Consider the following 25,314-nt stretch of genomic DNA (forward strand, 5'->3'; position numbering starts at 1 on the left):
GTTTTAGGGGGAGGAAGAGGCACTAAGCTGGAGATCGTGAAGAGGATAAGGCGGTGGTCAGACCAATCTATGGGGACGATGCAAGAAAGGGAGGCCAGATCATTGCTAGAGAGGATAGCATCAAGGGTGGCCCCTTTAGTATGTGTAGGAGAATGGCAGAGTTGTTTCAAGTCATTAATGTTGAGTAAATCATTAAGGAGGCTAACCGCTGGTTCATCCTTTTTGTTCCAGTGGAGGTTAAAGTCTCTGAAGAAGAGGTTTTTGGAGTTGGAAAGTGAGGATTGGGTAAGAAGGTCAGATAATTCCTCAGCAAAGGGTGGAGGGTCACCAGGGGGGTGGTAGATATTATGTAGACGTATAGGGGGAGAACCCTGAACTCTAAGTTCCGCTCCAAGGTATTCAAAAGTAGTATGATCGGAGATCTGGACAAGAGAAAGTTGAAGTTCATTTTTATGGATGATGGCTAGACCACCTCCAACTTTGTCAAGTCTATCTTTCCTGAGGATGGAGTAACCAGGGGGAGAGAGCAGGTCGAGAATATATGAGGAGTGAGCCTTGAGACAGGTTTCCGTAAGGAAGGCGATGTCAATGTCTTCACCTAGGATGGTTTCCTTGATTTCAGTCGCATGTAGGTCAGCAGATCGGCAGTTAACCAGCATGCAGGTGAGGGGTTTCGGGCTATTTTTTTTGGGGGGGGGCAGGTGTGGATAAAGGTAAGTTGTGGTGGGGGTCTGGGAGAGACTGGGTAGAAAGGGATTCTACTTGTACCAAGAATCACAGGAATAGTTGCGAGTGGGAACAGTTGGTCCATGGTCGAGGAGATAGGGGGTAAGAATTATAGAGGTCCGGGGAGAGTCTGGGAGAGACTGGGGAGGTAGGTTTTCTACTTGTACCAAGAATCACAATAATAGTTGCGAGAGGGAAGGTTGGTCCGTAGTCGAGGAGATAGGGGGTAGGAGATATTGCGGTCCGGGCAGTCCGAGGAGGAGAGATTGCACGAGGCGTTCTATGATATATCTGAACAATTTATGAGAGGTAGTAATCTCTTGCTGTGGGTATGTGGTGCTGGCGAGGTTCGATGAGGTGAGGGAATTGAAGTCTTGTCTGAGAGATGAAAGTTCGAATAGCAGGGTTGAGATATGGTGTTCTATGTTGAAAAGTGACTGGGTAATAAGAGATATATGGAATGAGGCTGGGAGTTCAAGGAGGGGAGGAGAATGGTCCCTGTTGGTCGGGGAGGGAGGTCTAGAATGTGGACAGGGTAGATTCCTGGATGTGTGAGCTAAATTGTCAAATTGGGTATGGGTACCTACCAATTTGGCAAAATCTTCATCAGAAAACCTGAACATCTTGAGTTTTTCCAAAATCGATGACCAACCTAAGGATAGATAAGGAAAGACAGAAAGGATAGAAAAGCAAAGGTCCCACACAGACAAGTCGGGGGTAAATCAGTGTACAGAAAAAGGGACCCCCTGTGTGACAATCAAGGTTCCAAGGGCAGGGAAAGTACAACAATGCAGAAAAACAACCCCTTAGCAACCAATTAATTAATGTGATTTAAATATAAAGATATGAGCCAAAAAACGTGTAAATAAATATATATACTTTATTAATATTCAAAGATAATATGAAAAAATCTGTTTTCATCCCTTCCAAATGAATGAGTTGTCTAAACCTCCAAAAATGGTGATACGACCATCCCTAGGGGTACACATCGTTTACCACAAATTATTTTCCCCGTAGGCAATTACATCGTAGTCGTTACAACGACCGTGTTGTAACAACGCATACCATTACTCCGCAAGTCGGAGCAACCACTGCCTGCGGGGAAAAAGAATGCGTAGTAAGGTGGCATATTCGTCCCTAGGGTACAGTGCCAGGTCCAATGCTTTCAGCCTCTAACTTGCAAATGGACATGAATGGAATTAGCAATAGAAATACTCAATCAATCAATCAACAATAAGTTTATTATGACCAACTGGTCTTTAAACTACATATACCATCATAAAACAGCTAAAAGTACAATAGTTAAGGTTTGTAAAAGTACCTAATACCAAAAGTTCATTATTTCTCATTAAAAAGACTTGTTTCCATAGTATCATACTATGAACCAGGTCCAAATACATAAAAGTTCAATGTTTAGAAAATACATAAAAGAACTAAAAAAATTGACCAATTTGACTCTGTTTGTCCCTCCATGGGCCACTCTTTCCATTCCTTATTCCATGAGAAATCTCTTAGCTACTTGGACAAACTTCACCAAAGCAATTGCAATGTCAAAGAACTGCATGTCAATGAGAAACTCGATTGCTTGCGTACTTGACCTTATTCCAAATTCAATCGCCGTACAGACAACAATTTTTGGCAATCCATTACAATATGGACACAGGTACATTTTAAGCCTATCCCGCATGTACATGTACCGTCATCATCCATTAATATGCTTTTTATTTTCTCATTTGAACGTGCGGGATTAATGCCTGTTCTAACCTTTAGCAATTCCAATCTCAACCTGTGATTCGGTACAGTATCTAAATACGGATACGAGTTATCATTTCTCCAGCTATTTAACATAAAATGCACAGACTCTTTTTGTTTCAGGTAATCCATATCAATTTGTCTAGATTTTTCATTTCCCAACGTTTTTAGATCACTCTTCCGTCCTTCAATACATAACGACTCCGGGTCACCTTTAAGTTATCAAATTAAATTGAGTGGAGTTTCTTTCTAGTAGCTTTTGCCCAATTCAGTTTACTCTGTTGGATCTCCCTCCTACACCAACAAGACACTTTCTCCTCCTCTCCTGATCCTAGCCTTTTCCAAAATCTACATAGATTTACCTGAACTTGTATGTTCCGTGCTGGCCAATCTAGTTCTAACCAAATGGCCTGTATCATTGAAGAGCTGGGCAAAGAAAGAAGAGTTTTTAAACATTTCCCTTCCTCATTATCCCATGAACATTTCCCCCCTAAACACAAAATATCTGCACCATATTGCATCTGCGGGGGGATCATAGCCTTGAAAGCCTTCAACACCGGTCTGTGCGACATTTGCCCCGTAATTACTATTGAATTTTTTCAACCCACAAATTCCTGCTAGGCCTTTTGTTTTCTGGGTCTGTATATGCATGCCCCAATTTAAAGCTCTATCGAACCATATTCCCAAATATTTGTATTCATTATCAACTTCTAATTTTGTCTGCCCCAAGAACCAACTATATTTATGATATTTCTTTCCAAAAGACAATATTTTTGTTTTTTCCATATTCACTGTTAGGTGTTTGGATACACAATATGTCTCAAATGCATTTAACTTTCTTTGCAGTCCTAGTTCTGTTTGATCAAAAATAACTAGGTTATCTGCATACAATAAACAAGACAGATGCTTTCCATTTACCTTTGGGCTTGCTCCTCATTCGGTTATTAATAATTTAGGTAAATCAGCAAGAAAAATTGAGAAAAGAAGAGGGGCCAATACGCAACCCTGTCTTAAACCGTTATTGATTTCTATCTCGTGAGTCAAACCTCCTGCTGTATCTTTAATAACTTGTGCCCAGTTTTCACTATGCAGCCCTTGGATGACTGCTAATAGATCTTCGGGGATACTATATCTGTTTAGCGTCTCCCATAAGCATTCTCTATCTACTAGCTCAAATGCAGTTCGGAAGTCCACAAAACAGCAGTAAATCTATCCTGCTGTTCCACTGACTTCCGAGCCTGACCAGATATACTCACTAATTTGCAATTTAGAGGTTGTGAGAAGTTGGCCTGGTATATGCTGTCCACTAATTAAATTGGGCACCTTGCACCCATCCAAACAACCTTAATGATGATTTCAGAGGTCAAAGATGACCTAAGAAAGCTATCCAAGTGGTAACTATGGAGAGCAGCCTTCAGGCTTAGTCTTGAAGGAATGTTAAGCAGCTTGTTTTACCAGAATGCAACCTTATAGTATTGACTAAATGAAAGGAGAACCACACAGTAGTTATACAAATATGTATTTATTGATATAACACTATCTAGTATGACACAATATCTCCTACACGGAGATAATCACAAAGCACACAATACTTAAGCACATACATGACAGTAAATAGCACTTATACAGAGTGGGCCCCAGGGGGGCACCAAACCATATACCAAGTAAGTAGTATAAGAACCACGACTCGAGTCAAGACAGTGTCGAGAGGACATAGAATTGCTGCGACTCCAAGGAACCACCCAAGGTGAGAAGAGAGGTACCCCACGGAGAATGGGTGCAGTGTGGTAACATGACCGCGTGCTCCGTCCAACTCTATAGTTGTGGTTGGAACTTTAGAGTTTAAGGACCCTTTCCAGTGGACTTCAAAGAAACCCTGTAGAGGATTGAAGGTTGGAGAGCCACCCCACCTGTGGATACCAAGGTACCCAAGTTACCTATCCCAGGGGAGCTGGGTGCATAAGTCTGACGTGGCATCGGAAACCGCCATCGAACCCAATGGAGGACTTCATTGAAGAGCCACTGCTGGAAGGGAGAAAAGTGTCCACTGGAATCCAAATGTGGATTCTTGTCGAGGAGTACCTGAAAGCATAGGGGACAGAAACTGGGTCACTTGGGAGTGACCAGGGGCTTGCTAGACGAATGCCCACCGATGTCGGGTGCTTCAGGTTGGTTTATGGAGTCCTTTAGTCTGCAGCTGCAGGGACCAGGAAATGTTGAGGACAACCAAGAGCCGGATGCGAACTGTCCCACGAAGGATGTTGAGTGCTGAAGGGTCTGTGTCCGGCAGGAGTACCAACAAGCCTTGGCAATGGCAAACCACGCAGAAGGTCAAGGCAGTGTACGATTTGGACCAGGAAGGCCCAGGAGACTCACCACTCACAGGGGAGTCAGGACGAACCTGGAGCAACCAGGGGAACCCAAGAAAAGCAAAGTTGACCTTCAGTTGGGCCCAGAGGCCAGAGGCACAGGAGTCACAAGAGGACCTCGAGCAATTTCACCAAACAGCCTCCCAAGGAGCACTCAGTGTGAGGAGGTCAAAGTTCTTGGTAGGAAATGGTACCAGAGGTTGGGGCTACTCGGAGCTCAATGCACTTGTTCGGGAAATGCAAACAAACGCATGCACTTGCAAATACACGCTGTGCACAGGGGTTCAGATATTGCAGCCCCCACGAAGGACACTAGCCTAGGCAGCTCGGGCCTCGAGGAATGTAGAAACCCACCTCCTGTGTTTCTGGACCCTTCAGAGTCCAGAGGAGCTTGGAATCAGCAGATCAGTCAGTAGTGTTCAGGTGCCTGCAAATGGAGGGTAGTGACTCCTTCACTCCGAGGGAGATTATCTTCGGTTGTCCTTGATGCTCCACAGCTCTCACGCGGACCCTGTATGGTGCACGGGCACAGGCGATGCTTCAGACTGAGTGGGAGACAAAGTCCGGCTCAAACGAAGTCCAGTGAATTATAGAGTATCCAGATGGTTGAAGTTCAGTGGTTTCTTGTTCAGAATCTTGTCCACGTCGAATCTGAGGTCCTACAGCCAGGTAAGCCCTTAAGTACCAAAGGAAGAGGGTTGGCAAGATTCAGGGGACCCTCCCAGGGGAGTGCCTGGACAGTGGAGAGGTTGCTCCCATGTCCTTTGTGCTGTTTTGCACCAGAGCGGGAGCAAACGGCTCCCAGGACTGGTTTGAACTAGAACACAGGAACATCAAATGTGCCTATCATGCTCAATTTCAGTCGCTGGCAAGAGCACCCACCCAGCTCTAATACACTAAATTCTGTCTGGGAGGTAATCGTACCTCCCTATTTAGGTTATCTGGTTGTTGCTGTGATAGATCACACAACTTGTCAAGCCTAGTTAGAAGATTTCAAGGGTTAGGTCCGTCTCTTTAAATCAAGGTTTGCTAGTAAAAGAGTGACATGGAGCATGCCTACGATTGACATTAGTTGTTCACTTCCTTGTGTAAATAATTTCAGTAGCTATAACTCTATTAGCTGTGTTTAGTACAGGTGCATACTCAATCCATTTCTTCTTTAGCAAACTAATGCCAAAATACTCTTATATTGTTTGACTTCAAAATATCAAACATTACTTCCCAGTAGACTAAATGCCTTTACTCCTTTTCCTTGTAGTAATCGTTAAGCTTTATAGTCAATTTTTTAATATATTTTGGAGTCTAAGATGTTGGAGTATAAAAGTGATGGCATTATGTGTGCGTCTCTTTCTTCCTATGGTGTGCTTCAGCGTCAAACCAATCCATACTATATGGAATACTGTGATCATTATAATTTCAATTTTTTTTTACATAAGTTTGATGCAAGCAATTTATTACACTTATCTTTTCTCTGAGGATCTTTGCTTGCTCACATCATTCATTTATTTTGTTGATAGTGATAAAATGCCACATCTCAAGGAATTCAACTTGAAGAAATTGTCCGCCATCCATTCCTCAATTTGCTTGTCTAGTGATGTCTGCAGGTAGATTCAATGCTGTTGAATCGGTGTTTGCAAGTATGTGTGTATATGACCAGAGTAGGCAGGACAAGAAAAGAAAGACAGCAAGGGAGTCATTAAATGCCACTAAATAAGATGAGCATAAATGATCATACCACTGACGGATCAGAGATAAATCTGATTTTATATGAGTCATTCCATCATAAGGGTGCCCCGCAATAGTCGCCTCAGAATAGGTGGGAGATCCTTTTCCTATCAGGCACCTCTCTGTTGGAATCGACTCCCACTAGACCTTCCAATAATGCACAACCTGGATATGTTCAAGAGGAAACTAAAAACCTACCTCTTTAACAGCTAACCCAGTTGCCTGTTGGTTCCCACGCTGCCTAGCGTCGGGACACTCTGCTGAGTAGCTGTGCGCTCTACAAAATATTATAACATAGCATCAGGGCCGTACTGGCCCTAGTGGGCTCCGGGCATTTCCCTGGTGGGCCGCCAGGGCGGGCCGATTTTGGGCCCCTGGGGGGCGGGGGTGGCGTTTTTGTTACAGGGCCATTTTTGCAGCATTGCTCCAATATCAGCCCCTGTAACAAAATTGGCCGAAACCGGCCCTGGCAAATGGCTGGGCTGCACCCCCAACCCCCCGGGGGACCAGCCAAGCACTTTGCCAGGGCTGGTTTTGATTCCCAGTCCGCCGCTGCATAACATAACATAACATAACATCATGCTTTCAATGGCCCGCCATCGCAAATAATCTTGCAAAATTGCAGTATTGCTTACATTAAAGACACTAATGCAATCTATTTAAACCGGTCCAGGAGAGAAGTGCGTGACTGGAAGTAAAATTTTAGGGACTTTTTCACATATGCAGTCTGGAGTATGTAAAGTAGTAGTCCTGTGTACTCTTTTGTGTACTTTTAAATGCCTTTGTAAATTGCCCCCCAAAACTTCGAAAATGAAAATAAAATGGACATATTTTTGAAGTTCTCGTATACAAATAGTACAAATAGAAAGGGATGTGTTCTCTTTGCACTTTTAGTAATAGGGAGTTGGACATTTCGGTCACGATTCACAATGGATTGTAAGAACACGTAAATGAAAAGTACTCTTTCCATAAATGCTGACCTACCGATTTTTGCATGCATTCTGCAGAACTTATTATAGGAAAAAAGTAAAATCATGTAATGTTTTTAAATTAAATAGATTAGAATAGAATATGTATTATATAATATATTGCCTAGCATATGTTGCATTTGGGCTATGCTAGCTAGTACAAAGTTAACTCTGCATAGTTGTGAAAAATCATTATGCTAATATAGCCCCATAAAATGCATGAATGTGCCAGAGGGGCTTTAGCATTTTCGGGAAGGTCGACAAGTTGCTAAACACCACATACATTAGATTGCAGGAATAGCTCTGACCTCTCTATGCCCACGTCTTTATATGAATAGCTCCTGCTGAACCCTGCTCATTAGGGAATGAACTGTGCACCGAAGCCAACTGAATAGGGATGCAATTAAAATGTTCATTGTTATGCAGTAAATGTATTAAACATCTCTAGTGGTGTTATCTATTTCCCTTAATTTGTGATTTTCAATAATCAACACATTTGGAAGAAAGTGTGTTAAAAAATATGAAACAGTTATTTGACCTTGTAAGAAAGTAAAGTGTTTTCCTGTAAGGAATATGAGGTACATGTGTAAAACAATCTCCAGCTAAAACACTAGTATCTGGCTTTCTCTACAATATCAAGTAACTTTCATATTTCATAGTAATATCTAAAATCTAGAGAGGATTTTAGGTCTGTTCAAATCTGCACATTTTAACCTTAACACTGAGTTTTGCAAAAGATGCCAACAGAAAGAAGTTGTGCCACTTTTCCATAAAATTACCATCACATATTCAAAGATAATAGCATGTTGGACCCATTTAAAAATTCTACAAAATATGCCACATAATTTTGTTTTAAAATTAAAAGTGGTAAAAAAGTGTATTTTCTTTCTAAGAATGGAAGAAACAAAATATGTGAATTTCTAATATCAGTATTTTCTGAGTTCTCTATCAGGGATTTAGCTATCAGCAGGTGCAGGGGCACTGCCTGCTACCATTGAGATGAGCCCATTGTCTTTCTTTTACCGCCCAACCATGGGAGAGGGTATTCACCTCATATATGCTATTAGGACCAATGTCATTCTTGCTACTTGGTTGGCTCCAGTATCTCCTCTCTCACGAAACACAACCCACATGGAGGTATGGGATTTGTAGATGCATGAACCTTCACCTGACAACCGCACCAGCTCAGTTTCGCCCCATGCCCCTCATATCAGTTTTCATATTACATCACTGGGGTGTGGCGACTTAGTAGGAGAGAGTTTCTCAATCTCTTGCCACAAAAAAGCTTGAATGGACCTGAAATCTAAGGCCAGGTTGGTACCTGATCTAATGGCTATTTTACCTCTTTTTCCTCTGTTCTATATTGACTTAAGTTTCAAAACCATAACTAACAGTTCACAAAAAAGTGCCCTCACTTATTTCGTCATGCTTGAGGTAAAGCAATGGACAGAACAATTTATTTTAGCTTTTACAATATCAATGAGATTTCATTAATAAGGACTATCTGAATGTAAATGCTATTTTTATCAATCGCCTACTCCTTTAATCATATCTGTAATTCTGCTTGTGGTACCTCTGATGTCTCTGGCTTTCAGACATTAATTGAGCTGGAATACATTAATATTAGGTCATATGTAAGTGACATCTCACACTTGAAAACCATCAATTCTTATAAACTTCATGGCTTCTTTCAAAAAGAATTAATTTGTCAGCTCAAAGCGTTGTTAAATATTAACACAGCTGTAATCCTTCGGAAGGACACAGATGATATTAAGCACTCTAGGCAATATTTAGCAAAAATCGCTCTGCGCTGTAAATGTTTTTTCCATATAAAGCACCATATTTAAAATGCATTATACAATGGTCCAATCCATTGTGTTGTAGCACTGTGTTGCACGAGGTAAAGGGGAATTGCATCATGAAAAGCGGTATTGCATTGAGCCGATTATCACTGCATTGTGCTACACTTTAAAAAGTAGAGTAAACAGGTCACAAAATGACCAGAATTTTCTGAAAAGAAAGATAGCAAGCCCGGAATAAGGTAAGTGGCGAGTCAGGGGGGCAGACAGCAACGAGGAAAGGGTACTCAGCAGACTACTAGGAAGAGGAAAGCTTAACTTTACCCAGGAGGAGATTGACATTTTGATTAGGAAGGTTAAAAGGCAAGAATAAGACCTTTTTATCATCTCAAAGGTCCCACTAGCTAAGAAGGCCGTTTTATGACGTGTAATCCATTGAAAAGACAATGCTGTGGCACCAACAAGCAGGACCGGTGGCATCACTACAAGTGTAGGACTAAAAAGAAGCTGGCACAAACACTGAGGACTGAAACCTCAAGTGATGGAAGTCCAGACATCCAGTGGGATTTGATGCCTATGGAGGATCAGATGGCAGAAGTCATTAGCCATGAGATGGTTGGTGGAATTGAGGACACTCATTACACTGACCTTGAGGAATGCACCCATTCTCATAGCAAGTGACATTATATGTATTTTTTTTAAATGTATGAATTGTTTTTTGTCTTTACAATAAGAAATATGTGATTGAAGTTCTTACATTTTAGAAGTTTTCATATTTTCCCATGGTATAATGGTATTTTCTGAAATATGTTTAAAAAAATTATGTAAATATAATTGGAGATAGGAACCCAAGCTGGTCATCCTGTTCAAAACTATTACCTTTAGACAGAGTCATTGAAATGAAAGTCAAAATCCTCCAGTGAGGCAGCTCTTCATACTGTATCCAGTGAAGCCATCTTATAGTCAGATAGCCGCTGGAAGGGGTCCCAGTGAAGCTGGGAAAAGCTCCAAGTGGCAGAAATTCAGATTTTGCTGCTTCTGAAGTTGGCTTGTTAGGCAGATCTTTTTTGTACTTTCACCTCGTCAAGGCTAGGACAAAGGGTCAGATTTAGATCTTGGCAGACGTGTTGCTCAGCCACAACAGTGACGGATATCTCGTCTGCCAAAATATAAATCCCATAGGATAAAATGAGATTTATATGTCGGCTGACGGGATATCCGTTACCGTTGTGATGGAGTAACCCAGATCTAAATAAGGCCCATAGTCTTTTCCTTAGGGCTCAAAATCATCATCCTATGGGGCAAGATTGAAGATGGATCTCACAAAGTTCTGTCAAAATTGAACACATTCGCAATGAGGTTCCACCGATGCTCCTGAGGTCCTTTAAGTCCCAAAAATGTCCAAGTTTCAACTTTTCAGCCTTTCTGGAGAAGTTCCTCTTGGTCACTTCTAGGGCTGTCATGATCTCAGGGACAGTATTCAGAGGCCAGAACACACTGCAGCAGAGGTCAACAGCAAAGTCCAGTCGCCGATGTTACAAGTCAAATTGTCACTTCTGGAAATAGGCTTCTTTCAGCATGTTGTGTCCTTTTGCCATATAGGTGGTCAACCAACCGACCCTTGGACTCAACTTCTCAGTCCTGGATTCATGTGTGAGCAAGTCTAGCCCTTCAGGACTCCACTCAGGTCACAGACACCAGGTCCAGTCCTCTTCTGCAGGTCCAGATGGGGTCGGATGAGCTGTGCGTGAGGTGCTATTTTTGTACGATTCGCTAGCCAGTGGGTGGGGGGTGACTCCTGGACACTATCTAACCAAAGAAAAAAAAGTTCCCAGGTGCAACCTTTCCCACTTTTGAAACTTATTCTGCTTGCCTTACCGGAAACCATCGCACAATGAGGCAAATCTAATTTGGCTGCATCTTTCTGTCCTTGGAGGCTGATGGTGTGCCAGGCAGAGGAAAGTTTGTGGAAATTAGCAGCCCCCCGCTCCACAACTACACAAACTGATCCTGGGACCAGGTACCACTCCCACAGCTCTGATGCCATGCTGGGTACAGATGGGCCAAGCAACAATGTATTCTCTTCCCCAGTGTTCCCTTTACACTCAACTATGAAAGTGCAAGCCTCACCCGGTCCATTTCAGGTTAATGACGTTCCTGAACCCTCTACTGCTGCCCTTCCTAAGCCATTGTTGCTGCTTTGGGAGACGTTTTCACACCTCATTAAAGGGAAGCACTGCCAGGGTTCATCTGCTGACAGGCTAATGCTAATTAGTCTACTGGACATGTAGGCAGCAAAAGTATAACTGCTTAAAACTTACTTTTCTGTATGTTTGTTAAAAGCTGATTTCACCAGTGATTTTAATTTTTAACAAAGATTAACAATAGTGGTTGAGTCATTCAGATAGCTTGTCCCAAACCGAACCGAATGTAGCAGAGTTATGATTTTATTCTGAACTTTAATTTCCTCATGGGACAGAGACTGCACTTTTACAGTGAAAATAGCATACAGGGCTAATCACTGTAGAAACATGGCAACACTAAATTCTTGCATGTACCATTTTAAAAAAGCTGGAACCCTACCTCGTTGGCTGCAATGCCTACCAAGAGATGAAGGGTATAACAGTTGAAGTAGGACTGTTTCCCATTAAAACAGGTCATTTTGACAGGTTTGCCTGCAGGTTTAAAAGCTGCAGCAGTCGGGTGACAAAGGTACTCTGCAAACATATTTTTCCTTGTCAATCTAGTGGATGTCACGAAATGTGCTACAGGCCTTAGATGACATTTAAATTTCCATGCCATTTGTGTATTTTCCTGCACCATATACTAAGGCCTCGGTGGAAAGCGAAATATTTCAACTAGGAATTAGTCAGTTTTACCATGTTTTAGGGATCACAGCACAAACACTGAGGATTGCACAGCAGTGATCCAGTGTGCAGAGTTAAAAAAAATTGCAATAATAGTCCACAACAAATTGGGGTAAACATTCAAAAAGAGGGATTTTCTCAGAATCTTCATCATGGCTCATATGCACATCTCACCTTTAATGTCGTTGTGCTCATTCTCCTTTGGTTAATTTACTGTCTTCAGTACTCTCAACCTCCTTCTCTCTTCTTACAGGCAGCACACAACACTCTTTGGGATGTGTATTCATGCTACCGGAGTGCCTCCTTCGCACTCTTAGACAGTGCGGACTGCTTTTGGTGAGGTCTCCTGTGTCCCTTTGGGTGTTCAGAAGACAAGAGGGATATTCCATGTTGGTGAGTGATCTCAGTGCAAACAGGTGGGCCCAGCATGGATGTACACTATGTGCTCTTTATAGTCACCGACTGGGCAAATAATCTTTAATTATTGCGGCCAAGCACAGGTCATTTTCTACTGCTGTTGCAGCCATGCACAGGTAGAACTCCTGTTGACAATTTGTCTTTGCAGAATCCAATATTTCATTCAGGATCATGCCCAATAACAGGTCTTGGTGATTACAGTATAAGGGCTTAACTTGAAATTTGGCAGACAGGGTACTCTGTTGAAAAAGAAACAAGAGTGCCCTGCCTGCCAAACTCTCAGTTTGTCTAACTCATTTATAGGTGAGTAGATCTTAAGTATTCTGTCTAAAGAGGTCCTGTTGACTCCGACTTCCTCTCATGATACAACACAGTGGGGGCTGTTAGGACATTACCCGCCGAATTAAGGGTTTATGGTGTAATGTTTTTTTTTTGTCTATCACCACAAGAAAAATCCTGTCGATGAGGAAAATAAAAAATGAATAATGAGCCCTCTTGCCCCAGGAAACAAATGCCTGGAGCATAAGGGCCATTAACATGTCCATTTTTCAGAAACAAGGAGAAAGATTAGTGAATAGCCACCCACCAAGCTTTTTGTACATTGAAATGGGCCTCCATGCTAGCGGTTCCTTTCAATGTATAGTGATGACTGATGGGCTGGTAGGCATCTCTAAATTTGACGGATGAAAGATCGTCAGGGTGGCAGAGTTACTGTTTTCTGCCATAATCACACCCCATGTCTTAAAATTTATTTTATACATATTTGTATATAAATATACATGAAGACATACATTCAGATATTACCACTCTAGTTATTGCTAAGATTCCCAGGTATAGGAATTCCCCTGAACTTTGGTTGTTAATAACTTTGTTCCCATTTGACGAATCTCCACAAACCTTTCCAGACCCTTTGTTTTTTCTATATTGGCAGAAGATGAAAAGATTCACATTGATTGTTCAAGGGGGTGCAAAGATAAAAGGGATAAAAGGATTTTCCACCAATGCATTTTTCAAAGACATTTGTATCTTGCTTAACGAGAAGACAGCTCAACATATTTACTTGAAATTTGTCAGGATTAGACAATATGGTGCACAGATAATCCATTTAGATACTACAAGTGAAACATATTGAGGCATTTTAACTTAGTGATATCTGATGTGGTATTTTAAAGAACATTTGCGGGATTTCGCAGAAGTACCATGGTACACTGTGATAATATGCCAAGGTTTGATTCGCTAATGACTACCTTTACAAAAGTTATAGCTAGCCATGTTGTTTTTAGCTATACTTTGGCTGTGTCATGCGTTTCGCCCATAAATGTAGATAAGAATGAGGTTCAACATTTTTCCCCTACCTATTACCACTTTATTAAAGCGGCATTAGGTAGGGAAAAATATTTTCATGTTTCTATAGTTCAATTTTTTTTTACTGAGTACTGTGGTTCTGCTTCAGGAGTAATGTGGTACTTAATATCAATTCAAAAAAATATGTTAAAATTTTTTAAATACTCTATAGTACCCTATATTTTTTAAATATATGGTACTACAGCGAAGTTTCTATTTTTAACATATTGAAATCTTCACTACTTTTTTTTTTCAAATGCTCAGTTCTCCCTAAACTGCTGTTAAAATATATAGAAACGTATAAATACATTTTCCTACCTCTTAACACTTCAATAAAGTAGCAATAGGTAGGGAACAACAATAAAGCCAACATTTGGCCCATATCTAACACCCTAACCCAGACTGCAGCGAAACGCAGAACACAATCAAATTGTGCTGATAACAATATGGTTGCTTTGTACGCTTGGTGAACACAGCTATTGGCCAATCACTTACTGCCTTATCATGTGCATGTACAGTGGTATACTGCAAACTTAACGTGTTATACCGCAGCACAATACGTAACTAAGGGTCCTATTACGATGTCGGGCAAGGTTTCCTCCACCCGACAGCATCTTGGTCATGGGACTGACCGACACTCGGTCGGCGGTCCCGACCGACTGATTGGGATGTGACCGAACACTGTTCGGCCGCATTCCTATCCTTTACAATGGGAGCATGTATTCCAGCCGGAATACAGGCTTGCATTGTAAATTAGGAGGTGCCCTATTTATCCCTGCACTGCGTGGCAGGCACCTTGAGGTGTAGGGATCAACAGTGGGACACCGGAGGTCGTGCACCAATGGGGGCCCTGCTGGGGGACCCCAAACTCGTGTTCCGACAGCCTTTCTGTGTCGGAAGGGCCAGCAAAGAAAGGCTGTCAAAATCCAACATCGTAATCACTCGGGTGGAAAGAGCCGCCCTTGGGATTACTGACAGCATTCCAACTGGTGGACGGTCGAAGGCCAGTCGGAATAACATTTCAGATTCCTTTCCAACCACCTCTATTGTAATGAGGCGGGCAGAAAGGAATCCAATCGGCACATCTGTTGATCGGTGCCTTTTCCGACAGTATCGTAATCTGCTACTATGTTTTTTAAATTTATAAATTTAACAGTATTTACACTTTTCATACATACTACCCAAAAGTACCATTTACAACTAATGATATATTTTCCTGCCACATTTCACCTACATTGGTTCACACACTTTTAAGCTACATATGATTCAATTACCACACTAATAGTCTGCTTCACTGCACCCTACATCATTCCACTATATGCCACTCCACACAATGTTAATCCACTCTACACCACTCCACTCTACCCTACTCCACTCTACGACACTCCACTCAACACCACTACGTTGTACCTAGTTACACTCTATGACAATCCATTTTATGACACTCCAGTTTACTTCACTCCATTGTACGCCCCTCCACTCTATGCTTCTACACTGAACACTATCCCAATGTATGCAACTCCACTCTATGACACAACGCTCCACACTATTCCACTCTATGACACTCCACTGTACACCACTTCAGTGTAAAACACTGCACTGTCTGCCACTCCACTTTACACCACTCCACTATACGCCAATCCACTGTATGATATTAAACTGTACATCACTCCATTCTATGCCACTCCACAGTACGCTATCACACTATACGCCACTACAGTCCACCTCAATACACTCTACACAGCTCAACTCTACAACACTCCACTCTATAGCATTTAACTTTACAGCACTCCCCTCTATGTCCCTAAAATTGTACACGACTTCGCTCTACATCACTCCAGTTTATGCTGTTCCAATGTACACAACTATACTGTACCTCTCTCCTCTCTATGCCATGCCACTACATTGTGCTACTACACTATATTCCACTCTATGCTATTCGACTCTACACCACTCCGTGCCATGCTACTCTACTCTACCTCACCCTAGTGTACACTATTCCACTGTATGCCACTCCTTTGTATGCCACTCCACTCTATGCCACTCCACTCTACACTGTTCCACTGTATGCCACTACACTGTACCTCACTCTATTCTACACCAGTCCACTCTACAACACTCCAATGAACGTCACTCACTCTAATCAATCAATCACGTGTTTGTTAAGCGCGACTGCATGGTTCCAGTCCATCAAGGATGGGACACAAAGAGCGTAGTTGAGGTTTCTCGTGAAGATGGGGAATGGTGTTGTCTGTCTGAGGTGGAGCGGTAGGGCATCCCAGGCTCTGCGCACGAGGAAGGAGAAGGAGTGGCCTCCCGATCTGGTCTTTCTGGAGTGGGGAACCACAGTGTAGGAGAGCTGGGCTGACTGTAGGGTTCTTTGGGGTGTGTGAAGGTAATTCCAGTCTCGATGGAGAGCCAGTGGAGTGTGCGTAGGTGTTGGGAGATGTGGCAGTGTCTTGGTATGTTCAGGACCAGTCTTGCGGTGGCGTTCTGGATGTTTTGCAGCTCGGGTGAGGTTTTTGTTTATTCTGGCGTAGAGTGCGTTGCAGTAGTCGAGTCTGCTGGTGACGAGGGCGTGAGCGACGTTTTTTTTGTGCTCGAGGGGGATCCATTTGAAGGTCTTACATAGGAGGCGGAGTGTGTGGAAGCAGGAGGATGTGACGAAGTTGATCTGGCGGTCCATTTTGAGCTCGGATTCCAGGATGATACCAAGGTTGGTTGCGTTGTCCGTGGGGGTAGGTGCGCTTCTGAAGGTGGGGTGCCACCAGGTGTCGTTCCAGGCATCGGGATGTGGGCCCATGATGAGTACTTCTGTTTTGTTTGTGTTCAGTTGTAGGCAGCTGCTTTTCGTCCATTTGGCAACAGCTTCCATACCTTCTTGATAGTTGTGTTTGACTGCGTTGGGTTGTTGGATAGGGAGAGAATGAGTTGGGTGTCGTCTGCATATGAAACAATGTTGAGTCCATAGGTTCTGATGATGTGGGCAACCGGAGCCATGTAAAAGTTGAAGAGCGTTGGGCTGAGGGAGGACCCCTGGGGGACGCTGCAGTGGTTGGTGTAGAGTCCGAGAGGAAAGGAGGGAGTCTGACCCATTGCATTCTGCCGTAGAGGAAAGAGTGAATCTAGTCGAGGACCTTGTCCTGGATGCCTGCGCTGTGGGTTCTGCATGTTGGGGTGCAGTGGGAGACTGTGTCGAAGGCCGCTGAGAGGTCGAGGAGGATGCGGGCTAATGTTTCTCCTTTGTCCAGTAGGGAGCGGATTTCGTCTGTTGCGGCGAGGAGGGCGGTTTCTGTGCTGTGGTTTTTTCTGATGCCCGATTGGGACGAGTCAAGGATGTTGTGCTCTTCGGTGAAGGCGGCAGGTTGGCTGTTGATGGCTTTCTCGATGACTTTCGCTGGGAATGGGAGATTGGTCTGTAGTTTTTGAGGTCGGTGGGGTCCGCCGAGGGCTTCTTTAGGAGGGGGTTGATCTTGGTGTGCTTCCAGTCATCAGGGAAAGAGGGTTCCCCAGGGAGCGGTTGATGGTGTGGCGAGCATAAATACGATGGTGTCGGTGGCTCTGTTGAAGATGTGGTGGGGGCAGGGGTCCATGGGGGCCCCGGATTGGATTAACTTCATCTTCTTCAGTGTGTCTTCAGTGGTGAGGCCTGCCCAGCTCTCAGTCATTGGCTTCAGGGGGTCGGGGGTGGCTGGTGATGGTTCAGTGTGTTGGTTGTCTTCATTGAAGTTGTCTTGGATGTTCTTGATTTTGTGGTGGAAGAAGGTGCTGAGTTTGTTGCAGAGGTCTTGTGAGGGAGGAATGTCGGTAGACTTGCTGGTGGGTTGGGTGAACTCCTCGATGATGTTAAAGAGTTCTTTGCTGTTGTGTGCGTGTGGAGATTCTGTCTTTGATCGCTGTTTTCCTTGTGTTTCTGATGAGTTGGTGGTGGGCATTGGTGGCGGCTTTGAAGTTGTTGTGGGCTTCTGTAGATTTGGAGTTCCTCCAGGCCTTCTTGAGGCAGCGGCAGGTGTGCCTGGACTGTCGAAGTTCGGTGGTAAACCATCTAGCTTTCTTGGCGTGTGTGTTTTTGTTCTTCTTGAGGGGGGCTATGATGTTGGCTGTGCAGAGTTTGTGCTGCGGTGTTGGGGTCATCGTCTTCCGTGGTGGTTGGGGTAGAGTTGCCAAGTGAGGAGGTATGCTGGTCATCAGTGATTTTGGTCCAGTTTCTCCGTGGGAGCAGGTGATGCTGTCTGTGGATGGTGGGTGTTCTGAAGGTGAAGTGGATGCATTGATGGTCTGTCCACTGGAGTTCGGTGGTGTGGCTGAAAGTGATGGAGTTTCCTGTAGTGAAGAGGGGGTCGAGGGTGTGTCCTGCTGAGTGCATGATCTCAATCACGATCTGGCGGAGTCCAATGTTGTGGAGGTTGTCCAGGAGGGATGTGGTGTTGGGGTCTAGTTCGTTGACGAGCTGGAAGTTGAGGTCTCCCAGCAGGGTGTAGTTGGTGGATGCGATGGCTTGCGGGAGATGATGTCCGTGATGGAGTTGGTGAATTGTCTGTGGGTCCAGGGGGTCAGTAGATGGGGGTTCCCCAGAGAGTGGTGGTAGGGCTGGCCTGTATCTTGAAGTGAAGGTGTTCCATCACGCCCGTGGGCTCGTCAAGGAGTGTGCTCAGGCGAAGGGTGGATTTGTGGATGATGGCGATTTCTCCTCCCGGGCGGGTGGGGCGGTCCTTCTGCGAGATCTTGTATCCTTGGGGAATGGCGAGGGCGATGTCCGGTCCCGTGGTGGAGTTGGTCCAAGTTTCCGTGAAGAATGCTACGTCCAGGGTGGTGCTGTCGAGGAGGGCCCAGATTTCAGTGGAGTGATCGGACATTGAGGAGGATGCATTGCAGGGTCTTCAGTTCAGTTGTGTTCTTGCGGGTGGGTTGTGCTGGGTCCGTGTTCCTGGTTGAGCTGTACGTGTGCCGGCAGCAGTGGCAGCTGAAGGGTCCGTGGGTGTCGGCTGGTGATGCTAGCTTGCAGTTGTTGTTGCGGCCTGGGTTGAGTGCGTGGAGTCCCGCTGGGATGTATCATTGGCGGTGCGGAGGTACAGGGTTCCTGGTGGATGGGCAGAGACGGGCTTGCCTTTGGCGCACCTTCAGCTGGCATTAAATAGGGGTTGAGGAGGGCTTGACAGCTGGGAGGCGGAGAGGGGAACTGGCTCAGGCTGGTTGCGCTGGGAGGAGGGGCTGTGAGGGCAGCAGCAGTGGAAAACATGGGGGAAAAGCAGGGGAAAGAGAAAAAGCATAAAAGGGTGAAAAAGAAAAGGAATAAGGAATACAAAGTTGAGAAGAATAAAGGGTGAAACGGGGCAGAAATGAGGAAAAAAGTGCTAAAGAGGATGAAAGGGTGAAAAAGCTGTAAGGTGTAAATGGAGCAGAATGGAGCACAAGGGGGCAGAAGCGGAGAAAGAGAAAGGAGTCAGATGTCCACTGGACCACAAGGAATGAGGCGCAGGTATAACCTGCGGGTGGAGGAGGACCTCGAACACCAACATAACAGAAGTGCAGGGATCTGAGAGGCCCCACTTAATGGTAGAGCTGCTAGGGTGGGAGAGCAGTTTCACTGACAGTGAGTCAGTGGTCTTACGCTATACCACTCCACTTTACGCCAGTCTAATCTACTGTTTTCCACTGTATACCACTCCACTGTACACTATTCCACTGTATGCTGCTCACCTCTACAACACTCCAGTCTATGCCACTCCACTGTATGCCACTACACTGCATGCCAATCTACTCAACACTATTCCACTGCATGCAACTCCACTCTATTCTACCCCACTCCACTCTAAGTCACTGCACTCTATGCCACTCCACTATGTGCCACAGCAGTTTACTACACTGCACTGCATGGCACTCCAATATATGCCAGTCCACTCTACTACAATACAATGCATGCTATTACAGTTTATATCACTCTATTCTGTGCCACTTCTCTCTATGCCACTCCACTCTACACCAATACACTCTACCCTACTATACCCTACTACTTCTTAGACAACAGAACGCAAAGATTCCTGGTGAATAAAAATCTATCCACACCATCCCCTAACCTATAGGGCTCAACACTAGCCCCATCACTATTTAATCTCTATATTGAACCCTTAACCAAAATGTTACAGCAGGATAACAACTCCTTCCACATGTATGCGGACGACACTCAGCTATATATTAAGAAGATCCCTTCCCTAGAAGAGATTAAGACGATGAACCAAGCATTAAAACAGACCGTCCAATGGCTAACAATCACCTTAAGCTAAACTGTCAAAAAACAAATTCCTTCTAATCTCCCCCCAAAGATGATCACTGCACGAAATTGCACTCCGATCCTGGTGGACTCTACCAAGTCGCTAGGAATCACCCTATTCAACAACCATGATATGCAATCACACATCAACTTGATGGCTAAAAATGCCTGTTTTCACCTCAGCTACCTTAGAAAAATGAAACCTTACATCAAACCGTTAGACCTCAAAACTGCAGTTCAGTCATTAGTCATCTCGAGACTTAAATGTGGATGTACTTCTCTATCAGGATTACCCAAAGTCTCAACAGCCCTGCTTAAAGCCTGTCTTAATGCAGCCGCAGGACTCTTAAGATGATCAAATAAAATTTGACCACATCACCCCACATATGAAAGCTCTCAACTGGCTGTCTCATGAAGCAAGAATCCAAATAAAGATGGCCTGCATTACTCATAAGGCAATCTATCACAAAACCCCACTGTACTTCTACATTCAAAAAAGAAGCTAAGTCCATCCTAATGAGCGAATTCCTTCCTTAAGCCGCAGCAGCCCATTCACTCCATGTTCTAGAAGTCCCTTTCAGACAATCACTCTACCCATTCAAGCCTGCTGAGTATCTCTCTCAGTAAGCTCATCCGTTACAAGACTCTAGATGGAGCTCTTGACTCTTTTACTAGGTGCATCCTGCTGGTCCTTACTCGCACTGAGACTTCTGCTTGAAGACTGCTACCTCTACTGTCACCACTGAGAATACCCTGAACAAGCTCAAATGTATTATAAGCTATAACCTAGGCTGTTTCTAATTGTATTAGTGATTGTACAAATGTTTTATATTTTTCCCCTCATCTCACATTTTTAATGAGACAATTACAACCATTTATAGGTTTCATTTGCACTGTTTAAAACTACAATGCTATATATATATGATACACTCTGATACTGTTTAAAACTACAATGTTATATATATGTGAAGCGCTCTAATACCCATTTCTGGGTCTTGTCACGCTACATAAAACACAAAATAAATACACTACCATATTCCACTGTATGACACTCCACTTTATGCCACTGCACTCTACCCTATTACACCATATGCCACTCTTCCCTACATCACTACACTGTGAGCCAGTAATACTCCACTGTATGCCACTCCACACTATGTCACGCCATTCGAACAGTATTCCACTGTACACCACTCCACTCTACGCTATTACTCTGTACACCACTAAAGTATACCCAAGTACACTCTACCCTGCTCCATTATACTTCATTACAATGTACAATATTCTACTCATCACCACTACACTGTATGCCATTCAACTATACACCACTCTAGTCTATGTTATTCCACTGCATGTCACTAAACTATACCTCCCTCTCCTCTATGCCACTCGACTGTATGCTACTCACCTGTATCGCACTCCACTCTAGGTATTCCATTTTATGTTACTACAGTCTATGCCACTCAACTTTACCCCACTCCAGTGTACACTATTCCACTGTATGCCACTCCAGTGTACGACTCTCCACTCTTCGTCACTCCACTCTTTGCTATTCCACTGTATGGCACTCCACTCTGCACCACTCTGCTCCATCCTACTCCACTCTACGCCACTCCACTGTATGCTACGCCTCTCCATGCCACTTCACTCTGTCACTCCAGCCTATGACATTGCACTCTACACTAATTAACGCAATGTTACTCCACTCTACATTATTTCACTTTAAGCAACTCCACTCTCCCCACTACACTCTGTCCTATTCCACTGTATGCCACTCCACTGTATGCCACTACACTATATACTATTCCACTCTATACTAATACACTTTATGCCACTCCACTGTATGCCACTCTTCTATATGCTGTTTCACTCTACCCCACTACACTCTACGCCATTTCACTCTACGTCACTACACTACGTTATTGTACTGCATGCCACTACAATGTAACTCACTTTACTGCACACTGCTACCCTCTATGCCACTGTACTCTACACTACTCCGGTGAATGATATTACACAATACAAACACAAGGAGATGATGAACGAAGTGCTGAAATGTTGCAGACACTCACCGCCAGTCACAGATGTGGGTTGAATCCATCATCATTCTTTAGCTCACTTTGCCACCCTACTTCAGACACAGCTATATGCAAATCATTCTGGGCCCTGTGCCTCATGGGAATAGTCCAGCCCGAACTGCCAAGCCATCTCTTCCCTGGGCCGGAAACAAGCATCCTGGGATCAGTTTTGAGGTAACACCCCTCTTCAGCCAGGCTAGAGCCAGACAGAACCAGTCTCAGAACTGGCAAATGTTCTCCCCGCGTCAAACTCGCAGTCGAGGTCGAGCCCCGATGTAGATGTAAATAACATTGTTGTGAACCTTTCTGATCATGAGCTAACAGCAGGCCAACTAAAAGTACTGAACCGTGGTCTTGGGTATGTCCCGACCCCCAAACATGATTCTTTTAAATGCCGGACTGAACTCCATGAAGAATTAAGATCAGAAAATTCTTTGCTAACAAAGAACAGACTCCTGCCTCAGTTTTTTCAACGGATTTACACCGTCCCTCCCAGTTCTACCCACCACTATCCTCAGTGGGCCCAGAGGTGGCAGTCTTCGAGAAAAAGGTTTTGAATGAGATTAAACTACTTGAGGAATCTCAACAGACTTACACCTTTAATAACATGAGCAAACTGGATTGGGCTGCAGTGAAATCACTGCAGGATAACGCTGCATTGACCATCAAATCTGCAGATAAAGGGGGCGCTGTGGTTCTTATGAGTACCAGCGACTATGAGGCGGAAGTGCTGAGGTTGTTGGGTGACAGGAGGAACTACTGTCCTCTTGCACGTGACCCCACGGCTGAATTGCTGCAAGAGATTACCATCATTGTAGCACAGGCGCGGGAGAAGAAATGGATCACTGCTAAAGAGGCAGAGTTCCTTGTCAACTACAACCCCAGGATACCGGCATTCTACGTTCTGCCGAAGGTTCATAAGGCCCAGCGTCCACCCCCTGGCCGCCCGATTGTGTCGGGAATTTCCTCGGTACTTGAGCCCCTTTCCTAGTTTGCTGATTTCTTTCTCAGGGAGTCTGTGATCACTCAACAGTCATATGTCCAGGATACGACTGATATCCTGAACATCATCAACGAAATGGACTTTGATCCTTCTCAGCAGTTACTTGTGACCATCGACATCGAGTCCTTGTACACTAGCATACCCCAGGACGCGACGCTGGTGGCAGCAGCTCGCGCCCTGGGGACTCAGGAGTGGTTCTACGATACTCCCCAGTCTTTTGTCATGCAATGTGTGGAGTTGGCCCTTACTCGGAACTACTTCTGCCACAAAGATGCCCTATATTTACAAACCTCTGGGACGTCTATGGGCGCTACCTTCGCGCCGAGCCTGGCATGTATCTATGTCGGCCAATTCGAGGAACACTACCTGGACCATTCTTCCAATCCCTTCCAGGGGCACATTTGCCTCTGGAAGAGATATATAGACGATGTTCTATGTATTTGGACGGGCACTCAACAACGCCTCTGTGAATTTCTGGAATGGCTTAACTCGCTCGATACCTGTTTAAATTTCACCTGGCAGTTCAGTAGAGAAACGGCAACGTACCTTGACATCATTGTGGTTGATGATAGACTCAGCACCAGCGTTCATCACAAGCCTACTGACAAAAACTCCTTATTGCATTACCAGTCGTACCACCCTAGAGCTCTAAGGGATAACCTCCCGGTTGGCCAGTTTCTGAGATATCGCAGAAATTGTTCCTCTACAACAGACTATCTGCATCAATCAGAAGTTTTGAGTATGAAATTGGCACAACGTGCTTACCCTAAGAGAATCATCACTAGAGCTCGCAAAAGGGTGCACAACACACCCAGGGAGGCCTTACTTGAAAGGAACAAAAAGGAAGCAAGGGAGAGCTTGCCAGTAGTTCTGACGTTTGACCCTTTGTCTAACAATATCAGACAAATAATCAGGCGACACTGGTCACTGCTATCGACCAGCGATTTTCAGATGCCCCAGCCCAGATTTGCGTTCAAAAGGACGCAAAACTTAAAAGACAGACTGGTGCATACGAGACCTTTGCATGGGAAGAAGAATGTAAGCCTTCCCCCAGGACATCATCCCTGTGGTAGTTGCTCGGTGTGTGGACTGACGGAGAAAACAACTGAGATTGTACTAGGTAGTGGCAGAACCTGGTTTCTCCGCCAGTTTACCAATTGCAATACATGTCATGTAATTTATAGACTGACATGCCCATGTGGCTTACATTATATTGGTCTAACATCTAGAAAGGTCAAGGTTCGCATACAGGAACATCTGAGCACGATCAGGGCCGGCAAGCTCACCACACGCTTGGTACAACACTATCGAGACCAGCAACATCCCTTTAGATCTTTAAAATGGGTCATTCTGGAAAAAGGTTTTGGCGACATTGGCGAAATAGACAAAAAATTGGCTGTGAAGGAAGCTCGCTGGATCTACTCAGAGAAGGGGGATACCATCGGTCTTAATGACCAAATTGAGTGGAACAAAGTGAGCAGATAGGTGGTCATTTGTAAGTTCAGTATAACATCATGCAAACATGACCCCTCGACATTCGCCATTTTCTTGATGTTCTATGTGTGATATTTTGAGTGCAGTCTAATACATAATAGGTATAGCCTTATGATCCGAATTGATCAATTGGGGTTGATGGTGTCCCTGAAATGCTCCCGGGCCTGTGGGACAATTCTCTTTGGACTGCTGAGACTTTCTTTTTATGCAATATATCGAGTGGCCCACGATCGTGTCCTCTTACCCATGATTGAGCTTTGTGCTATAGTCTGGGGTACACTTTATTGAAATTTGAGGTGATTATATCTTCCGATATCTAACACACTGTCAAGATGGCTGCCCCGTTTTTCACCCTATGGTCTATATTGGCTTGTTCACCCTCTGGTTGATATTGGTATGGGTAATGAGCATGCCCGTAGCTGGAGAGTCAAATGGCACACCCTCAACTATCCCTCTGTGGCTGGGAACATTCTTTCCAACAAGGCTCGCACTATCTGTAAA

This window comes from Triturus cristatus, chromosome 2_2, assembly GCF_964204655.1.
Source record: "Triturus cristatus chromosome 2_2, aTriCri1.1, whole genome shotgun sequence".
Lineage (NCBI taxonomy): Eukaryota > Metazoa > Chordata > Amphibia > Caudata > Salamandridae > Triturus > Triturus cristatus.